This window comes from Gopherus flavomarginatus, chromosome 3 (genome assembly GCF_025201925.1).
Source record: "Gopherus flavomarginatus isolate rGopFla2 chromosome 3, rGopFla2.mat.asm, whole genome shotgun sequence".
Classification (NCBI taxonomy): domain Eukaryota; kingdom Metazoa; phylum Chordata; order Testudines; family Testudinidae; genus Gopherus; species Gopherus flavomarginatus.
Window position 1 is genome coordinate 163,216,363 of NC_066619.1, and position 26,040 is coordinate 163,242,402.

At 44.0% G+C, this 26,040-nt stretch overlaps 1 protein-coding gene across 5 annotated transcripts in view; it reads left to right on the plus strand.

Moving 5' to 3' along the window:
• The window catches only part of CCSER1 (coiled-coil serine rich protein 1), a 1,165,803-nt gene that overhangs the window by 15,891 nt on the left and 1,123,872 nt on the right, over window positions 1–26,040 (plus strand). The window contains exon 1 of one of the 5 annotated variants that reach the window (XM_050944019.1): window positions 6,874–6,924. The exons of the other annotated variants lie outside the window; for them this stretch is intronic. The gene's annotated coding sequence lies outside the window, so the exon portion shown is untranslated. Of the gene's footprint in view, window positions 1–6,873; window positions 6,925–26,040 lie in introns of those variants that run through there. 5 annotated transcript variants of the gene reach the window in all.

Here is a 26,040-nt window from a genome sequence, read left to right on the forward strand (position 1 = left end):
TGAGCACTGTACACTTTGTATTTTGTTGTAATTCAAATTGATATATTTGAAAATGTCATAAACATACAAAAATATTTAAAATCAATAGTATTCTGTTGTTTAACAGTGTGATTAATTTTTTTAATTGCTTGATAGCCCTAGTTGCAACCCTTTACTTTCATACACACTCTGTATTTCCTTCTCTGCTGCTTCCTTCATTCCTTGGTGGGCAGTATGCACATATCTGGAGCTCCTTTACCTTAGCACCCTGAACAACTGCAGGTGCTAAATATGATATCCAGGCAATGATTCCTTAGCATCCTTCTGCCCACAGATCCACGCTCTCTGCCCAGCTAGTTCTATCCTGGCTGCCTGCCTCTCCAAAGAGAAACATTTGAAATCGTTTCATCCGTGTGGACAGTATTATTTAATATAGCACTGTCCTTACCTGATGCTGCAGTGTTTCCACATAGCAAATCCCTATTAAAAAGAGTGGAAACTGCAGATGGAATTTGTTTTACATTTCCACCGATACAATAGCTTTATAGTAACTCCATGCCTAGCTTTTGTTGAGTGAGCTTATTACAAATCCTTCCTAGTGTAACTGAAGGGGATGCAGTGCCTGTGTTCACTTGGGGGGTGGGGGAGATTTTGTTTCTTTTGAAGAGCCACATAATGGCTTACAATTCACAGCAGATTTTACGTGTAGAAGTACTTTATTCAACAAAATTGCTCTTTGTCAGTGTCTTGAATGTAATAAATAATGTCATTAAAACCAGTAATGACCTCCATGGGCTTTTCAGAAACTACTGTCATTATTGAAAAGCTGGGTTAATCTCTCACTAAATCCATAAGTAATTCAGGCCTTTACTGCGATTTCAGCATTTTTCCCTAGAAAGCATAGCCCAGTCGAGTGACGGAGATCAAGGGGAAACCGTATAGATATACAATCAATCTCCAGGTTTAAATGCTTAGCAGAATATTATGTCTAGGTCTCAAATGCAGTTTCAGCAGCTCTTGCTCTTGTGGATCATTGGATTCTACTGTTTCATAACAAAGGTTTATTGAATCTACCGACTCCTGTCAAAAAATATGTTTTTTAAATAAAATATTACTTTAGCACATTAATTCAGTCATTGCCAGTAAGAGCTGCCAAGGTTGTGCTTAAGTGAGTATAGGTATCTGAAAAATTTAAAATGACACTGTTAAATCCTTTCTGCTAAAATCTTAGAGGGGTAGAGTGGGGAGGAAAAGCATGGATATACTTGAACTGTGTGCAAAGAAAACTGTGCATATGTGCAGTGATTTGATAGTAGATAGAAGGATTTATTGAAAGATATGCTAAGAAACCATTTTAAATAAGAAAACATTTCCAAGAATGCACCTTTTTGAGGGTGTTACATTTCTGGCTTACTGGTCTCATGCCCATTTAAATTATATGTTTTTTCTAGACTATTTGCAATATAAAAATGTAATAAAATATTAAGTTTGCCAATTGACTTGCAAATGTAGTAGTGTCTTGTGCTTACAGTTGGGCAAAAATCCTTCTGTAATAGCTTCAGATTGATAACACTAGTATTTATGAAAGTTAAGGACTGATAATGTTAAGGAGAAAGAACTAGGCATATTGTGGATAGGCATTGTGTGATATTTCTGGCAACTTCTTCCAATAATCTTCATCTTTAAGCTTCAAACAGTTTCTGGTACCCAGCTCCTGGGCCTCTCTTCAGGAAATACTACCATTGTCATTATTAATTACCATTGAATAACCATGCCCAAGTGTGTTGTCATTTCACATGTCTAATAGAGAGCTGGCTTTGATTACCAAGACCCAAGGCCAGCATTTTTAAACTTCAGTGCCTAAAGTAAGTATGTGGCCTGATTTTTTTTCTTGGAGATGCTGCAGTCTCTCTTGACTTCAGTGCAAGTTGTAGGTGGGAACGTAGCACCTCGGAAGGGACTAAATCTAGATTGAAAGTGCCTAGTCTATAGGCAGGGCCATCCTTAGCCATAGGCAGAATAGGCAGCCGCCTAGGGCACCACTAAGTCTGGGCGCACTGCTCTGCGAGAGCCTGAACAGATGGGAAGCATGTAAGAGCAGGGCTGCTGGGTCCTAGAGAGAGCCGAATGCAGCACAGTCTGAGGGAGGGGATTGGCTGCTCGGGTCTCTGGGAAGGGGTGGGGGAAGGAAATCACCTGTGAGTGTGACTCTTTCCCCTGGCGTGAGGTGAGGCAGGCTCTGCGGCTCTGGCAGTATCCTTTTGTTGTCCCCCATAACGTCCATTCTTCTCCCCTCTGCCCCACAGAGCACCCCCTGTTTCTCCCTCCCCCGCATGGAGCACCCCTCTCTTCCACCTCCCCTCCATCAGGGCTGGGTTGGTGATGTGCTGGGGGGGGAGGGGAGGCTGGCTGGCTGGCTGCCTACTGAGGAATGTAAGTGAAAGTAACTCACTTCCTCGGCAGGCAGCCAGGATTGGAAGGGTCGCACCCGGCTGGGTTGGGGATAGCCAGATAGCATGTGCGAAAAATCAGGACAGGGAGTTGGGTTAGAGTGAGCAGATGTCCCACTTTTATAGGGCCAGTCCCAATTTTTGGATCTTTTTCTTATATAGGCTCCTATTTCCCCCCTACCCCCTTCCTGATTTTTCACATTTGCTGTGTGGTCACCCTAGGTGGGGGTAATTGGTGCCTATATAAGACAAAGCCCCAAATATTGGGACTGGCCCTATAAAATCAGGACATCTGGATCTGGTCACCCTAGTTGGGGAGCACATCTCTCCCCTGGGCTGCCAGCGATCCATCTCATCCGAGGGGAGCTGCACAGGGCAGGATGAGCTGCTGTGGCTCCATGGGTGCCCCGTCCCTGAGATCAGATGTTGTGCTAAATTCACCATGGTCCGTTGGGCTAGCGGTGGTGTCCATTGGCGTGTGATTGGACCTGAGGGTTTGCTGCTGCTGTTGCCACTCTGCACCCCAATAGGTGGATTTTGGGGTCCTGCAGTTTTCCACCTATCTCCTCCTCTACTGCAGCTGTTGGACCAGCAGGCTGGGGGCCGAGCCAAGCATGAAAGCAGTACTGTGTTGCCATTTAAAGTGTCATTTAACAACTTTGTTTGCCAAAAATGCTTGCTAACAATCCTGAATTCAATTTCAATATTTTTTTTTTAAAAATCAATATCTTAGCCAAAAACAGAAAATTAAGTTGTTGACAATTATTTGTGACAAGTTTGGTATGGGGAAGGGAGTGGGCCAGTTTTCATCAGAGAAACAAAAAATGTTGACTGACTTTCCTATAGCCCTGTTACTGCTAAATAGAGCCCTCCAACAACTGTAATATGCTCATCTCCTTACTAATGTATAGAGCAAAGGTCGGCAACCTACGGCACACGTGCCAAAGGTGGAATGCGAGCTGATTTTTGATGGCACGCAGCGGCGAGCTGAGCGGCTCAGCCCACCACTGCTCTGGGGTTCCGGCTGCTGCCCCATTGGCACCCAGGGTCCTGGCCGCCGGCCCCACTCAGCACCCACTGCTGGCTTGGGGATCCCCACAGGACCCCAGGCTGGCAGCGGTTGAGCAGGCCGGTGGCTGAGACCCCAGCTGAGCCACTCAACCCACTGTCAGCCTGGGGTTCCGTTCACTCAGCTGGCAGCGGGCTAACGGGACTAAATTCAACGAAATAGGAAAACAAGAGCAACTAATGACAAAGTGCAAGAGCCTAGAGCACTGGTCCCCAACCTTTTTCGTCTGGCGGGCGCCAGATGAAGGACCGTGGTGGCGGACAAACATCCGCCGAAATGATGCCAAATTTTGGCAGTATTTCGGCAGATGCTCATCCTCCGGCCAGTGCGTGGGTGCACTGAGAGGCTCCTGCGGGCGCCGGGGCACCTGCGAGCTCCGCGTTGGGGACCCCTGACCTAGAGAGCCTCCTGAAGCACGGTGATAGTTTTGATTTAAATGGACTTGAACTGTACCAAGAATTGAGTTGTTGCCACATGCAAAATTGATGATGGACATTGTACAGTTTATTCATACCTGCAAACTTGTTGACATATATCCTAATGTGTACATTGCCACTCGTATTCTACTGACAATTCCTGTAACAGTAGCATCAGGAGAAGGGAGTTTTTCAAAACTAAAGCTCATTTAAAAACTATCTCTGCTCTACAATGAGTCAGGAACACTTGACTGGTCTTGCTATTCTTGCAATCGAACAAGACATCACTTTGTCATACGATGACATTATTACTGATTTTGCAGCCAAAAATGCCATGAAGATTGCTTTTAATTAAAAACTAATCCTTGTTTCAATACCTCTTCATATAAATTTCCAATAAAATGTTGACAAATTAAAAAAAATATTATTTGCATCATTCTCTCAAATCAGAATTTTTTCTGTAGTGCTACTTCTTTAGTGCTAGTCCATCAGCATTACAGTGTGCTTAATTAAGTTAAACTGGTTTTAATAACATGCTTGTGGCAAGTTTTCCAATACTATAAGCTTATGTTTGTGTTGCTAAGAGCAAGACAGGCATGGGGGCACCAGTTTAATAATCTCACCTAGGGCACCATAAATCCTAAGGACGGCCCTGTCTACAGGCACTCAAGTTTGAAAATATTGACCTGTATTTGTCCTGATCTCCAGAATTGTTTTCAGTACATAGATTGTGAAACTTTCAGGAAAAAGACCCATGGAAGAAATCTTGGCCATGCTGAAGTCAATGGAAGAACTCCCGCTGACTCAGATGAAGCCAGAATTTCACCTTATATCTTATATTCATTTGTACTGTGGCTACTGCAACGGGGTCGATGCTTACTAGACTCTGCATACTGCTGTACTCTATGATAATGTGTCGCTCGTGAGAATAATGGTATTAACATAGGTTTGCTAAAACAGTAAAACTTAATTTAAAATTTTGATAGTCTATTAGTAATTAAACTAAGCACTGTTTACTTCTTTCTTCTGTACAATCATATTTGATTGAGATCCCTTACTTTCGATGCTACTCTTCTGTTTCACCATTATTGTAACAGTACATCTATGAGATAGATTATAAACTGGTTCAAATTGGCATAGCTCCATTGAAATCAAGGGACTAGGCAAGATTATACCAGCTAAGAATCTGATCCTGTGTAGTTAGTGTTTACATTTTATCTTGCAGTGCATAAAGTACAGGGAAATGGAGTTAAGGAAACCCTGCAAGTTTAAGGGGGTTGGGAGTGAATCAAACTTGTGAGGACTCACGGTTCCCTGTGTAGGAACAAGGGAAATCTAGTTTGTCATACATCGGACAGTGGCAGCCACGTCCTTGCAGAACACTTCAGCGGCTGAATTCATTCAGGTAACTCTTGATGCACCACATGACTCCAGATTAATGTTTGACTCCTCAGGTGCTGAGGTCTGGAAATAAATAGAGACTGGATATCTTTCTAAACGGTTCAAGCAGGAATCTCTTGTGAAGTTCAATGGCCTGTATTATGAAAGGTCAGACTTAATGATCATAATGATCTTTTAAAAGCTATGAATAACAGAATTATTTATAGGACAGAGATTAACACATTGATTTATTTTATTTTAAAACTCTATTCGCTTGCTTTTTTTGAGGAGACTCAAAACACCAACAAAAATCAGATTTAATAATTGGCTCTCCAAATGTGCTTGCTTTTCTCTTCTTAACAACTAACATTTGGCTGTGGAATGTTGTCTTTGGATATTATGAAAAAGCCCAGCTATTGAAGGGACATTGTCAAGTTAATAATACATTATTTTTAAGATGTTGTAATCCAAAATTTATTAACTCTAAAATAATTTTAAAATCTAATTAACTTTTTTCATTTTTTTATGCCAGTTACTGTCTGTATTTCTCACAACTTAGAAGGTGAAAATAAGCAGTCAGTTTCATCTTCATGTTCTTGTGACTGAGGACAATCTTGTAATGTCCTAATCACACAGTCAGTAGGGGGATGTCAGTTTGTTTAATTAAAACCATTACGGTTGGATTTTCACAAAGTCCTGGCCACACTTCTGTCTGGCTTAAATGTAGTAAAAGCCCAAGTTACTGATCACGGTTGACCTGAAGTATGTACTCACCCTTGCTACCAGTATACTGTTTCCCCTTTTGACCTGAGTGTCTAGCAATATTTGGAAACTTGTTGGATTATTTCCATTAGACAAAAGTGATTATGTGAGTCAGATTTTTTCTTTGTTGCCAATTTCTGTATTTACAAAGAAATGTTCACAAAACCCTTCCCCCCCTGAACCCAGTAGGAACAAACACCAGCGGATAGTTTTCTTCTTCAGTAATCCAAGTCTCTTTCCAGTGAGTAATGTGCCCTGAAAAACCTGTGACTCAACTTCTTCTCAGGGCCATGCTTGCCATTGCTTTTCTCACTAGTACACCTCTATCCCAATATAACATGACCCAACAGAACGCAGGTTCGCATACAACACGGTAAAGCTCTGACACGCTGCTCTGAGCAGCGTGTTAAGGGTATCGGGCCAGGCCGAGGCTGAGGAGTTTGATAAGGGGCAGAAGGTCTCGGGGTGGTCAGGGGCTCCACTACCGGGTCTAGGGAGCAGGAGCTGTGGAAAGGCACTTTTGGGGGCCCTGCAGTCCCAGAGTGGCCTGGGGGATTAGCAGGGGGCCGGGAGCAGCCCGCTCTGCTTCCCTCGCCCCGACCCCAGCTGTGTCGCTCGGGGGAGGGGGCTTGGCGGAGGGATGCCCCCTGCACTCACCAGCAGCGGTGGAAATGGAGCAGTCCAGCCCCAGCCCGCTCCATTCTGGCAGCTCCCAGGCACTGTGCTCCGCCTCCCGTTGCAGGTGAGTACGGGGGACGTCCTTTCCCCGACCTACCTGTGCTCCCTGGCAGCAGGAAGTGGAGCACCGCGGCTGGGAGCTGGCAAAGTGGAGCGGACTGGGGCCGCCTCGCCCCGCTTCCTGCCACAGGTGAATACGGGGAGCGTCCTTTCCCCCGCCTCCCTGCACTCCCCCGCAGCGGGAAGCGGAGTGCCGTGGCTAGGAGGTGGCAGAGTAGAGCAGGTTGGGGCCGCTTCGTTCCGCTTTCCACCACTGATGGGTGCAGAGGGCGTCCTTTCCCCAACCTCCCCACACTCACCGACGGCGGGAAGTGGAGCGGCCTAGCCCCAGCCAGCTTCACTCCGCCAGCTCCCAGCCGTGGTGCTCCACTTCCCGTCGGGCAGGTGAGTGCAGGACCTTCCCCCAGCTGCCCCCCAGCGACACGGCTGGGGCCAGGGCAAGGAAAGTGGAGCGGGCTGGGGCCACTTCGCTTCGCTTCCCGCCGCAGGTGAGTGCAGGGGAGCATCCTTTCCCCAACCTCTCCGCACTCACTGATGGCTGGGAGCTGGCAGGATGGAGCGGACTGGGGCTGGGCTGCTCCGCTTCCCACCGCTGCCAGTGCGTGCCTGTCAGGGGGCGGGGAGGGGTGCATAGGGGTCGGAGCAGTCGGGGAGCGGGGGAATTGGGTAGGGAGTGGGATCCTGGGGGTGATTAGGGATGGGGGTTTCTGGAGGGAGCGGTCAGGGAACAAGGAACGGGGGGAAGGGCAAAGCAAGTTTGATATAACACAGTCTCACCTATAACGCAGTAAGATTTTTTTTTGTTTGTTTTGTTTGCCGAGGACTCTCTTATATCGGGGTAGAGGTGTATAGCATATTGTAGAGGGCCTTATTCTGTACTTTGTCATTGCTGGATTGAGCACATTCTCTCTCTCTCTCTCTCACGCAGGGGCAACCAATCAATCCCCCTAACCCTTCTGTTTGCTATCAATCCCAAGGAAATCCCTCAGATGTGCTCTAGTTCAAAAGGAATTGTTTCGGGGAAGTTTCATAGCCTGTGTTATACAGGAAGTCAGACTAGATGACCGCAGTGGTCCTTTCTGACCTTAAAAAATCTATGAAACTAGCTCACAAACCTTAACTCTCAGGTTTTGCCATGTGGCCAAGTGCCTTGGGCAGGGATTCCTGTTGTTTCCAGCTGTCTCTGTATAAAGGAGCCTGAATGAAGGATGCTTAGCAAACCCTTCACCCTTAAATAGGTCTATGATTGTCTATAGAGCAAAGACCCGCCTGCTAGCACCCATTAGCAGCTTCCAGCGTAATAGTACATTGGCTCTTTGTATCTACCATATGGCGGTCATTAAGTATGTCAATTCTAGTTTCCTATTCCTTTATGACTGGCTCAACATCTTAAATTGATATAATCTGTAGGAGCATGATCCTGTATTGGCGTTTCCTCATATGCTACTTAAATTGGAATCTGAACAACTAATTTAGTCTCTGGAAAGGGAAAGAAGGTTTTTGCCCCAATTTTCACCTGAGCTAACTGATCTCCATAGGAATGAAGCTAATTTAACAGGACTCCCATTGTGATACGCTGCAGAAATAAAATTTCCCTAGGATATTAGGATTTATCATTAGTGTGCGATATCTTCTCCCTTTCTTAAAAACAAAATATCCCCAAAGAGACTTTATGTGCCAAAATTATGTAAAAGAACATCAGTTTAAAAAATGAAGAAGTTTATAGTTAATTGAGTCCTAGCATATTCTGGCCACTACATTGGCACAAGAGGGTATATTAAGACTGTAAAGGTAGTGTTTCACTGTGCCATGTTAGCGAAGGACATATGGCATGTTCCTCAGATAACTACAAAGTTCAGGCTTTCATTACGTTTTGCAACAGGCTTAATATTTTTTAATATAGGTTTTGTGTATGTGTGTGGTTTGATTTTATACCACAATGTCATAGAGTAGAGTTGTAAGGTATAATTATATAAGCTATAATTAAACTAATATTCAGTTCTAATTTAGGATGATGCATTATTTCCTTTTGGATTGAGGCCATTTCTTTCATGTGGTTTCCATGTCTGCAATTTCTTAGGGCTTGGCTACACTTGGAGGTGTGCAGCGCTGGGAGTTACAGCTGTCTTCGTACAGCTGTGTAGGGACAGCGCTGCAGTGTGGCCACACTGACAGCTACCAGCGCTGCAATGTGGCCATGTTTGCAGCATTTGCAGTGCGGTTGGGAGTGGTGCATTGTGGGCAGCTATCCCACAGAGCACCTTGTCCCTTTTTAGCGCCGTGGGTTGTGGGAAGAGGACGGAAGGGTGCGGGTCATTCCGCTTCCTGTCCCAACGCCCTGTGGTGCAACGCTTCACATCCCATCAGTCACTGTTTTTCCGTCCATGTTTGGCGCCATCGTGAGTCTCCCAACGGTTTCTGTGCAGCGCGATTTCTGTGGGAAGTGGAGCCCGAGCTGCTGAGGACTTTGCTGATGAGTGTCGCCAGCACATCACTTTTGGCAGTTGAGCTATTCCTTCAACCCCAAAGTAGCAGTGAGGAGTCCGACAATATCTAGTCACCTGATGCGTGTGACACTAAATTGCTTGTGGCAGTAACAGAAATGCTCAGCACCGTGGAACGCCGCTTTTGGGCTCGGGAAACAAGCACTGAGTGGTGGGATCACATCGTCATGGAAGTCTGGGATGACGAGCAGTGGCTGCAGAACTTTTGGATGACAAAAGCTACTTTCATGGGACTGTGTGAGGAGTTCGCCCCCACCCTGCGGCGCAAGGACACGAGATTGAGAGCTGCCCTGCCAGTGGAGAAGCGGGTGGCGATTGCAGTCTGGAAGCTGGCAACTCCAGACAGCTACTGATCGGTCAGGAACCAGTTGGGAGTGGGAAAGTCGACCGTTGGAATCGTGTTAATGCAAGTTTGCAGGGCCATTAATCACATCCTGCTAAGAAGAACCATGACTGGGGAACGTGCAGGACATTGTGGATGGCTTTGCACAAATGGGTTTCCCTAACTGTGGAGGGGCAATAGATGGGACTCGCATTCCTATTCTGGCACCACCCCACCTAGCATCAGAGTACATTAATCGGAAGGGGTATTTCTCTATGGTTCTCCAGGCGCTCGTGGATCACCGTGGGCATTTCATTGACATTTACACAGGCTGGCCTGGAAAGGTGCATGATGCACGCATCTTTCGGAACAGTGGCCTGTTCAGGAAGCTGCAGGCCAGGACTTTTTTCTCAGGCCGGAAGATCACAGTAGGGGACATTGAAATGACCATTGTGATCCTTGGAGACCCCGCTTACCCCTTAATGCCATGGCTCATGAAACCGTATACAGGGAAGCTTGACAGGAGCAAGGACCGGTTCAACTACAGGCTGAGCTGGTGCCGAATGACTGTGGAGTGTGCTTTTGGCCGTTTGAAAGGGCGCTGGAGATCTCTGTATGGGAAACTAGACTTGAGGGAAAGCAGCATCCCTGCGGTTATATCCGCGTGCTGTACCCTCCATAATATTTGTGAAGGGAAGAGTGAAAGATTCAGTCAGGAATGGACCTCCGAGCTTCAACGCCTGGAGGCTGAATTTGCGCAGCCAGAGAGCAGGGCTACTAGAGAGGCCCAGCACAGGGCTACAAGGATTAGGGATGCCTTGAGGGAGGAATGTGAGGCTGAAAGCCAACAGTAATGTTTGGTGCCTTGCACAGGAGTGAAGTGCAGTGGTTACAATGATTTGCAGTGCCTGTTTTTTCCTTGGGGTATGGTATCTTTCACTTTCTGCAATAATAAAAACTGTTTTAAAAGCCAGGAAATCATTTCTTGAAAAGAAAGTAAGTAAAAGGGCAGGGGGGCAGGGTGGTGAACTGTACAGTCAGAGGTTTGAATATGTCCTGCTTGGAGTGCTGTGCAATGACTGTTGCACTTCAGGATGAAAATGCTGCATGGTGATGGGGGTTGAGTGCAGAGGGTAAGGGTCGTAGTTCTCAGGGCTGGTAGGTGAACGTACAGGTGTTGGGGGGCAGCTGGTGGTGGTAAGAACCTGGATGCTGGAGAAGGGGGTTTTGAGCTGACATTGGGGCACAAGAGAGAGAGCTTTGGGACGGGGGGCAGGGCAGCACGGTAGTGCTCTGCCTGCATGGCTACGAGTGACTGTATACAGTCCGTTTGGCGTGCCAGGAGGCTTATCAGCTGCTTCGTGCTTTTCTTCTTAGCCAATTCCTTTCTCCTGCTTTCTTTTTCCCTCCAGTGCTGCATTTTTTCTCTCCAGTCCTGCAGTTTCTTACTCTCTCTGGCAGACTGATTCATAACTGCTTTCACCATATCTTCTTTGCTTTTTTGTGGCTTTCTCCTCAGGTTTTGTAGCTTTTCAGCAGTCTCTGGTATGGCCAGTCGAGGAGGAGGAGGAGGAGTAGTAGTAGTCAAGGACACTGTTATTAGAAAAAAGACAAAAATTGAAACATTTAACAGAGAGGCAGCATTGTGTGTAATCACAGTGAAGGAGTTTACAGTCTCACTTTAGCATACTTTTCACATACCAAACACAGCACAGAGAGCCCACAGTAGCGAAGACATGGTGAGTAAGGGGGAATGAGAGCAGGAGTTAATTAATCCTGGAAGCCATCTTGCTGCTGCAGCTCACCTGGGAACGGGAACTGATTGGTTCAGGGCTGCACTGGGGTTTCTGTGCGTTGGGGAAAGCAGAGAGCTGCGGGGGGACCTGCACTGAACACTATCCCTACATTTTCCACAGGAGTTAATCCTGGAAGATATCTCACTGCTGTGGGTTACCTGGGAAGCAAGGGAGGGTCTTCTACAGCAATGCAGATTCCTCCCTGGCCCCTATGCAGCTTGCCTGTGTGCAGCCATGGTCCTCCCACCCCTCGCGGCACAGTGGATCGGACGCGTTAGCCTGACTGGGACAAGGACCACAGTGGTTCTCCCTATAAACTTGCGCAAGCGCGTTGCCCACGCTCTGGCAGAAACTTTTGAAGAGATTACTGAGGCCGATTACCGCGACGTGATAGACCACATCAATGAGCTATTCCACATCTAGGCGTGCATGCACACAGCCATAACCCCCCCCTCCTCTCCCGAAACATTTCCATCCTGAAAATAAAAGCTGCTTACCGGGAACCCGCTCCTCTGCTTCTTCACCAACAAGTTCCAGCTGCTGCGACTGGCTATCTTCCTCCTGGCTTGAGAAGAACTCCTGGCTGCATGCCTCCTGGGACTCTGGGGTGTCTCCCTCCACGCCAGTACCCTCACTCTCGGTTTCCTCCCCATCCTCCACCTCCCTCTCCTCTCCCTGCTCTGAACTGTCCATCGTGGTCCTTGGATTGGCAGTGGGGTCATCCCCAAGTATCGCATCCAGCTCCTTGTAAAAACGGCAGGTCGTGGGGGCAGCTCCTGAGCGGTGGTTTCCCTCGCGGGCTTTGCAATAGGCACTCCGCAGCTCCTTTACTTTAACCCTGCACTGCACCGTGTCCCGGTCATGGCCCCTTTCCATCATGGCCTTTGATATCTGCCCATAGGTATCATAATTCCTACTGCTGGAGCGCAGCTATGCCTGCACAGCTTCCTCACCAAAAACACTGATGAGGTCCATCAACTCGCCATTGCTCCATGCTGGGGCTCATTTGGAGCGTGGAGGCATGGTCACTGGTTGATTGCACTCCACACCTGGCCGAGCAAACAGGAAGGGGATTTTTAAAATTCCCGGGGCATTTAAAGGGCGGGTCACCTGAGGCCAGGGCAGTAGAGTGCGAACTGATGAGCAGAGTGGCTTAACAGGTATTCTAGGATACCTCCTAATACCCTGGAGGCCAATTACAGCGCTTTTGGTGGCCACACTTGATGAGCAGCGCTGCATCACTAGCGCTGCAATCGTTATACCCCAAGCAGACCAGGTGTACAGCCAGCGCTGCAGCCAGGGAGTTGCAGTGTTGGATGTGCCTTGCAGGTGTGGACGGTTACTAAGTTGCAGCGCTGTAAACTCACCACCAGCGCTGCAACTCTCCAGTGTAGCCAAGCCCTTACTCTTCAAAATGTGATTAAGAACTCTATTGAAATACACATCTAATGGCACAGCTGAAAAGCTGGATATTTTAATGATTTTTGAGGTTTGAAAATTACTCAAGACACCAAATATTGATTTTAGAAAAAAGTGTTTTTAATATCTAAATGAAAATCTCTACTAATGAAACGTAACAAAAATGAAACCAATGTTAATAGATACCAACTTGCAGTATTGACATGGAAACTAAATACACAGTACCCATCTGAGGTGTTACAAGTAAGGGTTTGCATAAGGGCTGTCCTTCAGCATATGTTAGGTGGAGAACCTTTAGTGCACTACATCTGAGTGATGGACTATAGTGTGAGCACTAGTTCCTTTCCAAGTGACTAGATCTAAGCATCTCTGTGGCTGAAGGATTTTTGCTCTGAAGGATTTCCTGTCCAAAATGTTATCCTTGTTTCTGCTCTATCAACTGCAGCAGATGATTTTTAGGAATTTCTGATATATTCCCAAAATGATTTCTGTTGGCTGCAACAGCACTGCATTTCAGTCACTGTTGTAGCAAAAATTTTAGAGGGATATTTAGGACCTTGAGTTACCTCTTGCAGAAAAGTGGACTTACCCCTTTTGAAGAGACAGTTAACACAGATAAGGGAACAGGGCTGGGAAGGTCTGAGGAAAGAAATCTTTTTGGTGTAGGAAAGGAGATAAATCCGGTGTGCAAGTGTGTGTTCAGCGAGTCACTACTTGATGATGTGTCAGTCAATGACAAACAGACTACAGAGCGCTAAAGATTTTCCACTTCTTGTCTGACAGTTGTAGCTCCTTAGCCTGTTCAATTGCAAACCTGGATATGCTGTCACTAAAAAGATTTTTAATTCCAATGAAATTGCGTATGTCAGGCAGACATTGGGAAGAACATGTACTCCTCTGCACATGCACACATTTGTGAAATATACAATATACGCACCTGCTTAAGTGCACTCTGTCTTGCATATTTGGAATGTAAATGCATTTTGTAATTTGGGATAACTGTGGTATTCACTAACTCTTATTGAAATCCATTGTGTACTCTGTTTGAGTAAGCATTTATTTTTGTATCAAGAGTTGCAAGCATTCCACCGAGTGAAACTAGAGTCTTACAGGTTTTAGATTTTAAAGTAAATTTTAAACTCTGATTTTTTTCTGTGACTGCGATACAAATAAAGGTAAAATGGATTAAGATTTAAATACAAGTGTCTGCTACAAGAATTTAATGTTTTAATAAAACTAAACCATAAATTTCACAACTAATTTCAAATATTTCTTGGCCTCTTTACTGTAACGAGAAGACTGAGCACTTACATCAGGAGTGGGCAAACTTTCTGGCCTGAGGGCTGCATTGGGTTTAGTAAATTGTATGGAGGGCTGGTTAGGGGAAGGGGTCATGGCCCGGTCCCCACCTCCTATCTGCCCCTCCCCGGAACTCCTGCTCCATCCAACCCCCCCGTTCCCTGATGGCCTCCCCCTAGGATGCCTGCCCCATCCACACACCCGCACTCCCTGTCCCCTGACCGCCCCTGGACCCCCGTCACCTCATCCAACTCCTCTCATTCCTGATGGCCCCCCCCCCGGGACCCCTGCCCCATCCAAACACCCCGCCCCCTGCCACCTCAACCCCTATTCACACCTCTGCCCCCTGACGACCACTCTGAACTCCTCTGCCCTCTATCCAACACCCTCTGCTCCCTGCCCCCTTACTGTGCTGCTACAGCCACACCGCCTGGCTTGAGCCAGCCATGCCGCCGCCACCATGCAGCACAGAGACAGGGTCAGGCCAGGCTCTACAGCTGCGCTGCCCCAGGAGCGCACAGCCCCACCGCCCAGAGCATTGCAGCGGAGCAGGTGAGATGAGGCTGCGGGGGAGGGGAAACAGCAGGGAAGGGGCTGGGGCTAGCCTCCCAGGCCAGGTACTCGGGGGCCCAGCAGGACCGTCCCGCGGGCCATAATTTGCCCACCTCTGATTTACATAGTACACCACTACCTTGATATAATGCTACCTGATATAACACAAATTTGGATATAATGCGGTAAAGCAGTGCTCCGGTGGTGTGGGGCTGCACTCTCCAGTGGATCAAACCAAGTTCAAAAGAACACGGTTTCACCTATAATGTGGTAAGATTTTTTGGCTCTAATTGTTATATGAGAATGGAAAAGCTTTAGTTTGAGAATATTGGCCAGAAAACTAGAAAGAGCCATGCCAGGAGAGCCGAGTGCATTAATTGAGATCTCATTATTTGCATTTTAAAGGGCCACTATCAAAGGTATTAGCCATTACAATTAACCTCCTTGGACCGTGGCTACCATTTGATAGGTCTTACCTTGAGGATTCTAGCCAAGGTATTTCTTTTATATCATTCAGTTTAGTTTCCCCTCCCAAACATATACCCACTCTGCAAGACTTACTCTGAATTGTGCTGGAAACTAGCTATTACATATGTTCTCTTTCCTACTGCCTCAAGCTAGAGTCTCATGATAATTCCTAACTTTAAGACCTCTGCCTGCTACTAGTGTTGTTTGGTTTTTTAAATTCTTATAACAAAAATTACACTTGCTATTTATATTGCATCTTCCATCCAGGGATCTAAAAGAGCATTACAAAGGCTTCGTATCCCCATTGTACAGATGCGTAAACTAAGGCTCAGCGAAGTTAAGTGATTTGGCGAAACCCAAGCATACAGAATAGAGAATAGAAACTAGGATCTCCTGGCAAACAGCCTCCTGCTCTAGTAACTATGCAAACTGCTACATATACTGGAAACAAAAATTTCTTGAAGTATATGAAAGAACTAGATTTGATGGCTAAACAATTGCAGTGGGTGTTACCTGGCTAAAATCAAGGGGGAGAAAGTGGACACAGAGGCTGGAAAACAAAGGGGGAGGAGAGAAAGCAGGAGGGGCAAGGCCATACATCCATTGTGTTCAAGGATTGTATGTACAGTAAGGCAGTGTCTATTCTAGGAAATTTTAGACAAAATCCCCACTGGTTCTGTCACCCATTCACCTGTCTTACTAGCTAATCAGATTTGTTCTATGAGGTCAAAGAAATGGATTTTAAACCAAGACCAAAGTATTTCCTTCTGGGTCAGTTTCTTAGCTGGGGTAAAATGGCAAAGCACATGTAATTTAATGGGATTTACTACAATTAGTGGTTTACATCAGCTGAGAAACAGGTCGCCTGTTTAAATCCCTGTTTGTGTTACCATCCCAACTTAACCATACATTCCTTAGGAGGTTCAGAAGGCACAAGAACAATAGGCTTCCCACTGGTACTCTCACCAGCTGAACCAATGCTGTCACTTTTGGCGATTCTCCTCTCCCTGCCCATATTCCCTGTTGTAGGCATGGCCTAAGTGTTTTGTTCAACATAATTTGGCAAAGCACAGTCCGAGCATGATCTCTGGGCTTTGGGTAGACATTCAGTTAGAATATTTAAACACTGTGTGGACCACAGCTTCCCAAGATTGAGTAATTTCTGTTTTCAGTACCACCACGTGCAGCTAGGGGGTAGGGTGACCAGATGTCCTGGTTTTATAGAGACAGTCCCAATTTTGGGGTCTTTTTCTTATATAGGCTCCAGTTGAAGGTGGGAGGGAGGAAGAGTAAAGGCAGATGAAGAAAGCAGAGGAGAGATCTCAAAAGAATGAGTTATGATAAGCTCAGATAAGCATCCAGACTTCTCAGGCTTCATCTGAAATAAACTTCCAAACCTTCTTGAAATTGCTCATCGCTAAGAAAAATTTTGACACAAATGGTTTTAACTGGAATTAAGGTTTATAGAACAATATCTGCTGCAATCTGAGGAATGGGGACAGGGATTTAACCATAAAAAATTGCTTTTGTACTTCATTTAAAGTCAATTTCTTTGACCTTACAGAAGCAGAAACCTGATTAGCTGATGATAATGATAAATGGAGATTTCCTAGGAAGTCAAATTGATTCAGTTGAAATGATAATTATTTTTCATCATCTTTGTTAGCTAAGAATAATTAGTCCTGTGTATTATTGCCTCTCTTTGACACATTTCACTATACATGGCAGTTAAGCTGAAGAGTTTCTTTTAGGCATTTTGCCAAAAAGGAGCATAGGATTTGCCAGATTGAATCATACCCAAGGTCCCAGTTGTCCAGTATCCTGTCTCCAGCAGTGGTCAGACCAGATGCATCACGGGAATATATAACAACAGTGGGCAGATGTGGCTCCCACACTAGATCTTGTCCTGATCCCTTATAGGGATTGTCTCAAGTGCTGGAGTATGAGGTTTAATGTCATTTCAATACACTTTCTTTGTATTCACTATTATAATTATAAATATTCTTGTTAGTCATATAAATGGCCACTGCCATGTTGAATCTTGCCAAGATCTTGGCCTCAGCACTCAGTAAGGGTGCAGCTACCATGGCTGCTGGGCATGCTCCAGTAAGTGGAAGCTGGGAGCACTCACCACTTCACAGAGGGCCTGATTAAGAGTATAGGAACGGCCATACTGGGTCAGACCAATGGTCCATCTAGCCCAGTATCCTGTCTACCGACAGTGGCCAATGCCAGGTGCTTCAGAGAGAATGAACAGAATAGGCAAATACTGAGTGCTCCATCCTCTGTGTCCAGTCCCAGCATCTGGCAGTCAGAGGTTTAGGGACACCCAGAGCAAGGGATTGTGTCCCTGACCATCTTGGCTAATAGCCACTAATGTACCTATTCTCCATGAACTCATTTAATTCTTTTCTGAACCCAGTTGTACTTTTGTCCTTCACAACATCCCCTGCCAATGAGTTCCCTGGTTGACTGTGCGTTGTGCATTATGTGGAGAAGTAGTTCCTTTTGTTTGTTTTTAATCTGCTGTGCTAATAATTGCATCAGGTGACTCCTTGTTCTTCTGTTATGCGAAGAAGTAAATAGCATTTCCTTATTCACTTTCTTCTCACCATTCATGATTTTTTAGACCTCTATAATATCCCTCCTTGGTTGTCTTTTTTTCCTAAGATGGACAGTCCCAGTCTTTTTCATCTCTCCTCATATGGAAGCTGTTCCATACCCCTAATCATTTTTGTTGCCCTTCCTTGTCCTTTTTCAATTCATATTTATTTATTTATTTTAGATGGGGCAGCCAGAACCGCACACAGTATTCAAGGCGCAGGTATACAGTGGATTTATATAGTGGCATTATGATTCAGAAAAGTACTTAGCATGTGCTCAAGTCATAGTTTTGCTTGAAACAGGACTACATTAATGCACACTAGGGAACTCTTAGTGCGTGACAGCAGGGTACACATGGGCCAGTTAGTGCACAGCATGCTAGTGTGCATTAGAATTTACACCCCCCAAAGTGTGGACTAATGCACTGTATAGACAAGCCCTTATTACTGACCTCAGCAATCAGCAGCCCCACTGTTGTTCTTCCCATATTGCCTCACTGTTTCCAATGTCAATGGATAAGCACACTATCTGGATGTTTGTGCTAAAATGATCAATAATGAAGAAGTTAACATGGTTGACATTTAAATATTTATAATTAGGCAGCAGCGTCAGCACACTGTTCATATGAACGAGAGCAGTTAATAATGCACTTGGAGTTATTTTTTATACTTTGTAGGCCCAGAAAGATAATTCTGAATCAGTTTACGTTGGACTCTCAGTTAAAAGATTAACTCAGCAAATGTAAAGGCTAGAAACTCATTTTTTTTTTAACACAGCTAAATTTTTTGGTATGGTTTGGATTCAGGGGTCAGTCCTGCAACTGTGAAGTTGTTGAAAATGTGAGGTTCTGACTGTAACTTCATAAAATGGGAATTGTGCTGCCTTATTACGTGATAGCACTTCTAAAAAGTGCTTTGCAGCAGTAAGTCCCTAGATTCTTTGTTGTTTCTAAATATTTCTCTTTATCTCTCTATCTATCTCAGTGTTTCCCAAATGGGATGCCGCTTGTGTAGGGACAGCGCCGGGTGGGCTGGGCTAGTTGGTTTGTTTTCCTGGCGTGTCCGCAGGTCCGGCCAATCACGGCTCCCACTGGCTGCGGTTCGCTGCTCCAGGCCAAGCGCGTGGGCCGAGGGACGTACCGGCCGTCGCTTCCCGCAGCTCCCATTGGCCTGGGGAAGCGAACTGTGGCCAATAGGAGCCGCAATTGGCCAGACCTGCGGATGTGGCAGGTAAACGAACTGGCCTGGCCCACCAGAGACTTTCCCTAAACAAGTGGCATCCCAAGTTTGGAAAACACTGATCTAGAATAAAAGAGCAATCAATAGCTTTAACAACAGTGCAAAGAGACAGGAGATTTGCTGTTCTTCTAAGAAAAAAGGCAGCAGTTAGGTAATTCTAAAAAATATTCCAGAATACATGGGTATTAGAGTTCTCAGAAACAGTGCTGGACTTCTGTACTATCATGTAAATACACTTGGGTCTTCCAGTATCTGAACAGACAGCCCCTTGCTTGCTGTTCCAGGCAGCGGTGGTTAGAATACACTTCATTAGGTAACAAGATAGTTACTGGGTCAAATTCACACTGGTGTATATCTTGAATAACCCTACTGAAGATAACGGATTTACTCCAGTTTTAGACCCAAATAGCTAACAGAGATCAGAATTTGGCCCAGTAATGCCTGAATATGAGATGAGTACACAGAATCTGCATTTCATTTTTTAAATACTCTATGGATAAGCCACTGCGTTAAGCAAAACTCTGATATCCTTTTATTAAGGTTAAATGGTAAAATCTATGTTAAATAATCCAAGCTCAGTTAATGTGAAAAAAGAAAAACAATATCACTCCTCTCTCTCTAGTGTGGTGCAGATTACCATGAGCGCATTGCTGAGGTAGGATTCATTTCTTTCTTCAAATTTTATGCTAGTACAGAAAATAAGAGATATTTATCCCATCTGCTTTTACAATTTAAATCTTGGCATATGCTCTGTTAGGAAATGTCAGTGCAGCCTGACTGCTGGAGGTCACTGAGTTAAATATCAGAGTTGGATTCTAAAGGGGCTGGATAATTTAATAGTTTTGCATGCTAAGATAGAGGTTATTATGCTTCACCATGTAAGCTGATTGCTGCAGGAAACCATAGCGCTCATTCCTTCCACCAACCCAGTGCAGCACTGTACAATAGCCAGTGGCATTAGGAGGTAGGACAGGGATGGAACAGAGCCCCCATTCAGCTTAATCATTAATGCCAGAAGAAAGATGCTAGACTTGAAGTGCTTAGTGGTCTGAACTGGTATGACACATTTTACATTGCTCCATCTGTATTGATGGGAAACTTGCCTCACAAGAGTGCCTTGATTGTTCCTTAATGCTGACAAAGCACGTTGGGGATGTAAAGTACTGTGTATTGTATTTATCACACTTTTGCTTAAAAAATTATTAGTGATGTCAGAGGAGCAGGAGCCTGTTACAAAGGAGATTTGGGGTTTGGAAGTAAATTAGGAATTCTTAATCTTTATGTCATTGCAGATGGGTACTTAGATTGAGGGATAGCCTAAGCTTTTGGGAAACTAAGTGTCTAACTGTCTAGAAAAGCTATTATAAAAACTAATCACATAGCTGAACGGCTTTTAGATAAGGGGAAAACTGTTTATTCTTAAAAGGATATGCACAAGGGGACTATGGAATAATAGTTAAACTGAAAAGGTAGATGGACAAGATGGATTCTATTGTAGGTTCTAAAGAAAGATCCATAGGAAATGCCATTGCTTAATGACATGAGAGAGGGGATCCAGTGTGGAAGCTGGAGGCATTCAGATGGAAAAAAAATATCATCTTAGTTGCTTTTTGGGGTTTGCAGTAATTTCAAATATGCTTTCTGTTGAGCTGGACTTTATGAACAAATATTGCATGTAAGAAATCAAATTTCCAAACTGATTGCCACCTGCTATTCAAACATTGTGATTCAGTTGCAAAGTATGTACTGAATGTGTTCTTCTCTGATAATCAGTCTGGGTGTGTGAAACATTTCAGCATAATTACACATTTAACACTGGGGGAGGAGTTGGTAACATCAGACCTAAATACTTTCTCACCTGAAATGTTTGTTTTCATAGTGTTTTTCTCCTCTCATTACATATTCACTCTTCTCCCGCAATTTGATAACTAGCAGAGAGGAGGAATATTGCATATGTTGAGTTAAAATTCTGTTTCACTATATCTTCTGCTCTCAACAGGAGATCTGAAAACCTTGTGGGGAAGTAAAATATATGCTCCTGTTCATTCTCATGCCACTTAGAATTGAACTTTATCCCTTATTAGATATTTAACTGAAAAGTCAGCACCTGCTTAGTCTGAAATGTTTTTAATGAGCGCAAAACTCTGACTTCTCAGGACAATCACTTTGATTGGAAGGGTGCAGATATCCTAACATCTGTGTGGCTCCTTGGCCTCACGTGCTGTCCCAATCATCAGATATTTCAAGAAAACTCATATATGCAACTTAGGGTATGTGACATAAGGATTTAGATTAATAATGAAGTGAAGAAAATGTTGACAACATATGTACAGTTCTTTGCATTTTGGGAAGAACTTGATAGAGTGCTGTAAGGGACTTTCTTCTCTTCCGTTTCCAAGATTTTCTACTTTGCTTGGTTATATGGTTAGACACACACGAAGTGTTGTATAGATGCCTGATGCCCACTAACAGGAAGGACCCCCTTCACCAACTTCAGAGCAAAAAAAAACAACCTAACCCTCATCAAATTAAATATCTCACTCCTTTTTCATGCTGGAAGTTACTGTAATTCTCATGTACTGAAATTGGTCTCTAGCAGTCTGTTCTGGGAGACAGCAAAGGAGTCACTATCTTGCCATGATTGATCTCTTGGAGAATGAAGAGTTTGTATGGTGTCATTGTCAAATGTCAGGAACAATGGACACAAATTAGGGTTTGTGCAAGGATTTCTGCCTATATCCGTAAAATTGCAGATTTTCAAATCTACATGTTTAAATTAGGGGCTTAAAGGACAGAAAGAAGGTTCAGCTCCAAATGAACCCTCTAATAATATAACCTTTTGTATCCTATATATTTTCTTGTGATTTTATGAAGACTGTGATCCAAGTTTGGGAACTGTAAATACTGAAATAGTGAAATAAGTGGAGTATTTTGTGGCCCTTGTATTTAGCTGTTGTCTAGCTCAGCAGTTAAAAGGACATGATGAACTTGTTTTTGTTTTTTAAATGACTAATTTTAAACAATCCATTTTTTTCTAGTATGTCATGAATTTTAAAAAATCCTTTACACTTTAAAAGGGTATTTTGTCCCTTGATCATGTCGGTGAGGGGAAAAGCTGATTATTCAAGAGCAGTAGTGAAACTTATTATGTACAAAGTGTATAATATATTCAGTACACAAACTGGAAGATTAAGGAATATATTTTTGCTGACTTTGTTCAGTTACCGTAATCTTTGTTGAAACTTGTTTATACTGGGTCAGAATTTTCACACAGAAGCATGATGTTCAAATTGATGTCCCTTTTAGGGTATGCAAAGCTGTCTTATATCTTTTGAAGCATAATGTTATTCTTTAGAATGGAGTTTAGAAGAACAATCCTAGACTGAAAGTTCTCTCTGTAATTGGATTATTTACTGTTGCAAAAACACTAAGCAGATTTATTTTTGGGGGTCGGGGGAAGGGAAGGGAAAATCAGTTTTTTGAACTGATGTCACGTTGTACTTCCTTTTCAACATATCCATTTTGATTAATGGGGTTTAAGTCAAGTGTCTGAACTAGGGATCCAGACAAGAGGATCTCAAGCAGTAGGGCCATGATAATTAAGCATCTTGTGATGACAGTTCAGTCAACCTGCTGGAGACCAGGAGTACATAATACACATTCATACGTACATCCCTAAACAGCTATTTGGAAGTGATACTGGTGGGCAGGAAAGTCACCTTCCATATCTCCTGGTCAGAGATTGAAATGACCACACATTTTGCACACGGAGAGGCCCGGGGTTTGAACAGCAGGGATTGTTTTGGATGCTAGAGGGTTGCATTGGCAATGAGGAATCCTGCCTATCTGATGTCCGACTCAAGCATGCAAGGCTTCCTCAAAGACTGAAGTCACCTCAAAAAAGCTAAAGCAGAAACAAACTGTGATGAGCAATGATCTCGTTAGGATTACTCAAGATAAAACATAAAGGTTACATTTGAATGAGGGGAAAAAGAGAAGCTTTTAAAGGGACCTTATTTTCAGAGTTGCAATTATATGGAGTTTCAAATGAAGTACCACTAAAGAAAGAAGATAATTCCTTTGTTTTAAGGCAGCAGAGGCATTAGGAAAAAAAGAAAAAAGCAAGTTAACTAAAAGCCTTTGCTGAAAATTGGTAGCAAGTCCTTTGTGTTATTTACATGGAAAGCAGTTTCTAAAAGGAAGCCTTCCAGATTTCTACTGGGGAATTCCATTTCCTTGTATTTGATAATTTTAGTATTTTGTAGCACAAGGTTTTGGCAGTTAACTTTTTAAAACATTGTTGCTATGTTTTCATTTGTGTAGCAGCTATGAACTTAAGTACATTCAGCCCCCAGTATTTTTTTCCCCACTCTGGCAGACTAGAGAGAGAGTAATTTTTTTTCTCAAACTTTAATATGTGTTTTCCTGTTAGTGTGAAAGGGATGTAAGTTTGTAACACAAGTGAAGCTGAATGAGAGTAGGCTGGACTGGCCAAATAAGTGGGCCTAGTTCATGCATGTGTATGAGCTGAGACAGTTGCATGAACTTGCCTTTCACTCAGCCAAGCAGTTCTCGTGCATAAGAAGAGCTAGGTGTTATACAATGTTTTTCATCAGTAGATCTCAAAATGCATTACAAAGGAGGCCAGTACCATGATCTTAATTGTACCAATGGGGAAACTGAGGCATCTAGAGGTGAAGTGATTTGCCCAAAGTCACTCAACAGGCAATTTGCATAACTGGGAACAGAAGCCAGGTTTCCTGAGTCCCAGTTCACTAGGCCACATTGTTTCTCCATAAGAGGTGGTTAAAGAGAATCACCCATGCTGTATGGGTGGGAGATACAGAGCTGCTTAAGGATAGTGATTCAAACTCCTCTAAATGACTACTTCTCCATTTGCCTCTCCTGCTGGGTTATGAGCTTTGCTAGAATCTTAGTCCCCTCTCGCCACCCATCTAGGGCTGTGAAGGTTGCTCTGCAGAGAGACCAGATTGATACTGGAGTTAGATTTAAAAAAAAAAAAAAGTTAGATAAAAAAATATGCTCCCTTGGAGGCAAGGTTTACTTAAAGGGAGAAAGCTGTTTCTCCACCCAACTGTGTGTTTGGCTTGGCTTTTCTGCATCCATCTCCCTTCTTCCTGTGACTGACAACTGGCAGTTACAACTGTCAGTTATGAGACGCTTCAAGAGCAGTGCCCTATCAGGTTTCCCCCATCGCATAAAACTGCCACCTGCTGGCTTATTGAGAAGGTTCAGAACAGGCATAGTACCTCTCCTGATGCCATTACTGTCTGCAGCCATAGCACAGATTGCACCCCTTTGGAGGAGGAGGAGGAGGAGGAATTAAGAGGTTGTGTGATGGTCACTGTCTCGACCAGTAGATTTGGGACTGAACTGGAGTACTCCAAGCATTAGCTGCTACAGCTTAAGCTGAAGGGCCCAGTCCCTGTAGCTGTAACAGACCTCTATTGTCTGTGAGTTGGGCACAAAGAGGGGAACAACACACACTGCCCAGTTGGTTACTATTGCATACATTTCATAGCTTCCTCAAGTTAAGGAAGATACAGTGGTAGGATGTTCCTTCTCAGGATTTCCACTGGCTTTTGTGGCTGAGCCATTCATAAGAGCCGTGTGCTACAGAAGGTGCAGGGCTCAGAATTTAGGCAAATGTGAGTATCACCTAAAACTAATACCTTAGTTGAACTACATGGTTGTACTTGAATCTGTGTTTTGGTACCAAATTAGTTATTCTGAGTGATGGGGCTGAACTGGTATCTCATTTGGCTTGGCTCCAGTGGGAAGATAGAGTGGTCAAGTGAGAGGTGGTCTTGTATCCATTACATGTACAGTAATCCTTAGGCTATATAACAAGCTTACAAAGAACCAAACATACACCACCATATACAGAGGAACATGGCTTTTGCTTTTTGAAAAACCCCAACTAATTTATTGTTCACCAAAACATTCACTAAGTATAACCAAACCCTAGTACAATCATTTCAGAGTAGGATTTTCAAAAGTGCTCAGTGTCGGCATAACTCTTCCCCCATTGAAGTTAACAGGAGATATACCACTGACATCAAAACTCTGTGTACTTTAGAAAATCCCACACGTAATATCTACATTTATGTCTACTCAAAATTATTTAAAGGCACCTAGTTGGAAATATTTGCCAAGAAGAAATTGCCATTTCAGACAGTTAATTGAATGAAGGGAATGTATTCAATTCAAGCATGATAACCTTAGTATTAGCCAAGAGTAGCCTATTTCAGTTGTGTTTTGAAATGGTGGGAGTGCCACAATCCTGGAAAGAATTATGCACATACTTGACTTCACACACAGGATTAGTCCCCTGATACAGTGGGAATATTCATGTATATAAAGTTAAGGATGTGTCTAGATCTTAGCAGGTTTGGGTCCTAATGTTACCAAAACCCTATACAACCTGCCATTTATAAATCATACAGGTAGCTATATCCTTTTCAGGTTCACAAAAGAATGGTGGGGGTGGTACTGGGAGAGCTCTCTCAAAATTTAGGGCTCAGTCTTGCATAGTGCTGAGCAGTCTGGTCCTAATCCAGCTAAATGGTTAAGCATGTGCTTAATTTGAAGCATATGGGTAGTTCCATTGACTTGAATATGGCCACTCTTGCTTGAAGTTAATCGGGTGCTTAAATGTTTTGCAGCATCAAGACAGAGTGGTCAGCCCTTTTGGATGATCGAATTAATCAAAATCAATGTCTGTGAATCAGACTTTGTTTTCACAGAGCAGCAGAGACATGTAAAACATTTAAAGCCGGTCCATCCGAATCTGATCTTTATTGGATATACAATATACTTCTATAAATATTTAATTTCTATAATGTTCAAACCTCTGTTGAGTGCTCTGCAGTACAAACAGAAAGACAAGTTCCTGGCTCAAAGAGCTTACAAGCTAATTTTAGATTTAATTTGACTAATGGAGGCAACTCACAACTGGGATAGCCTGGGAAGGAGGTGCACAGATTGTTGGTATAAGATCACACAGTCACCCACTTTAAGCAT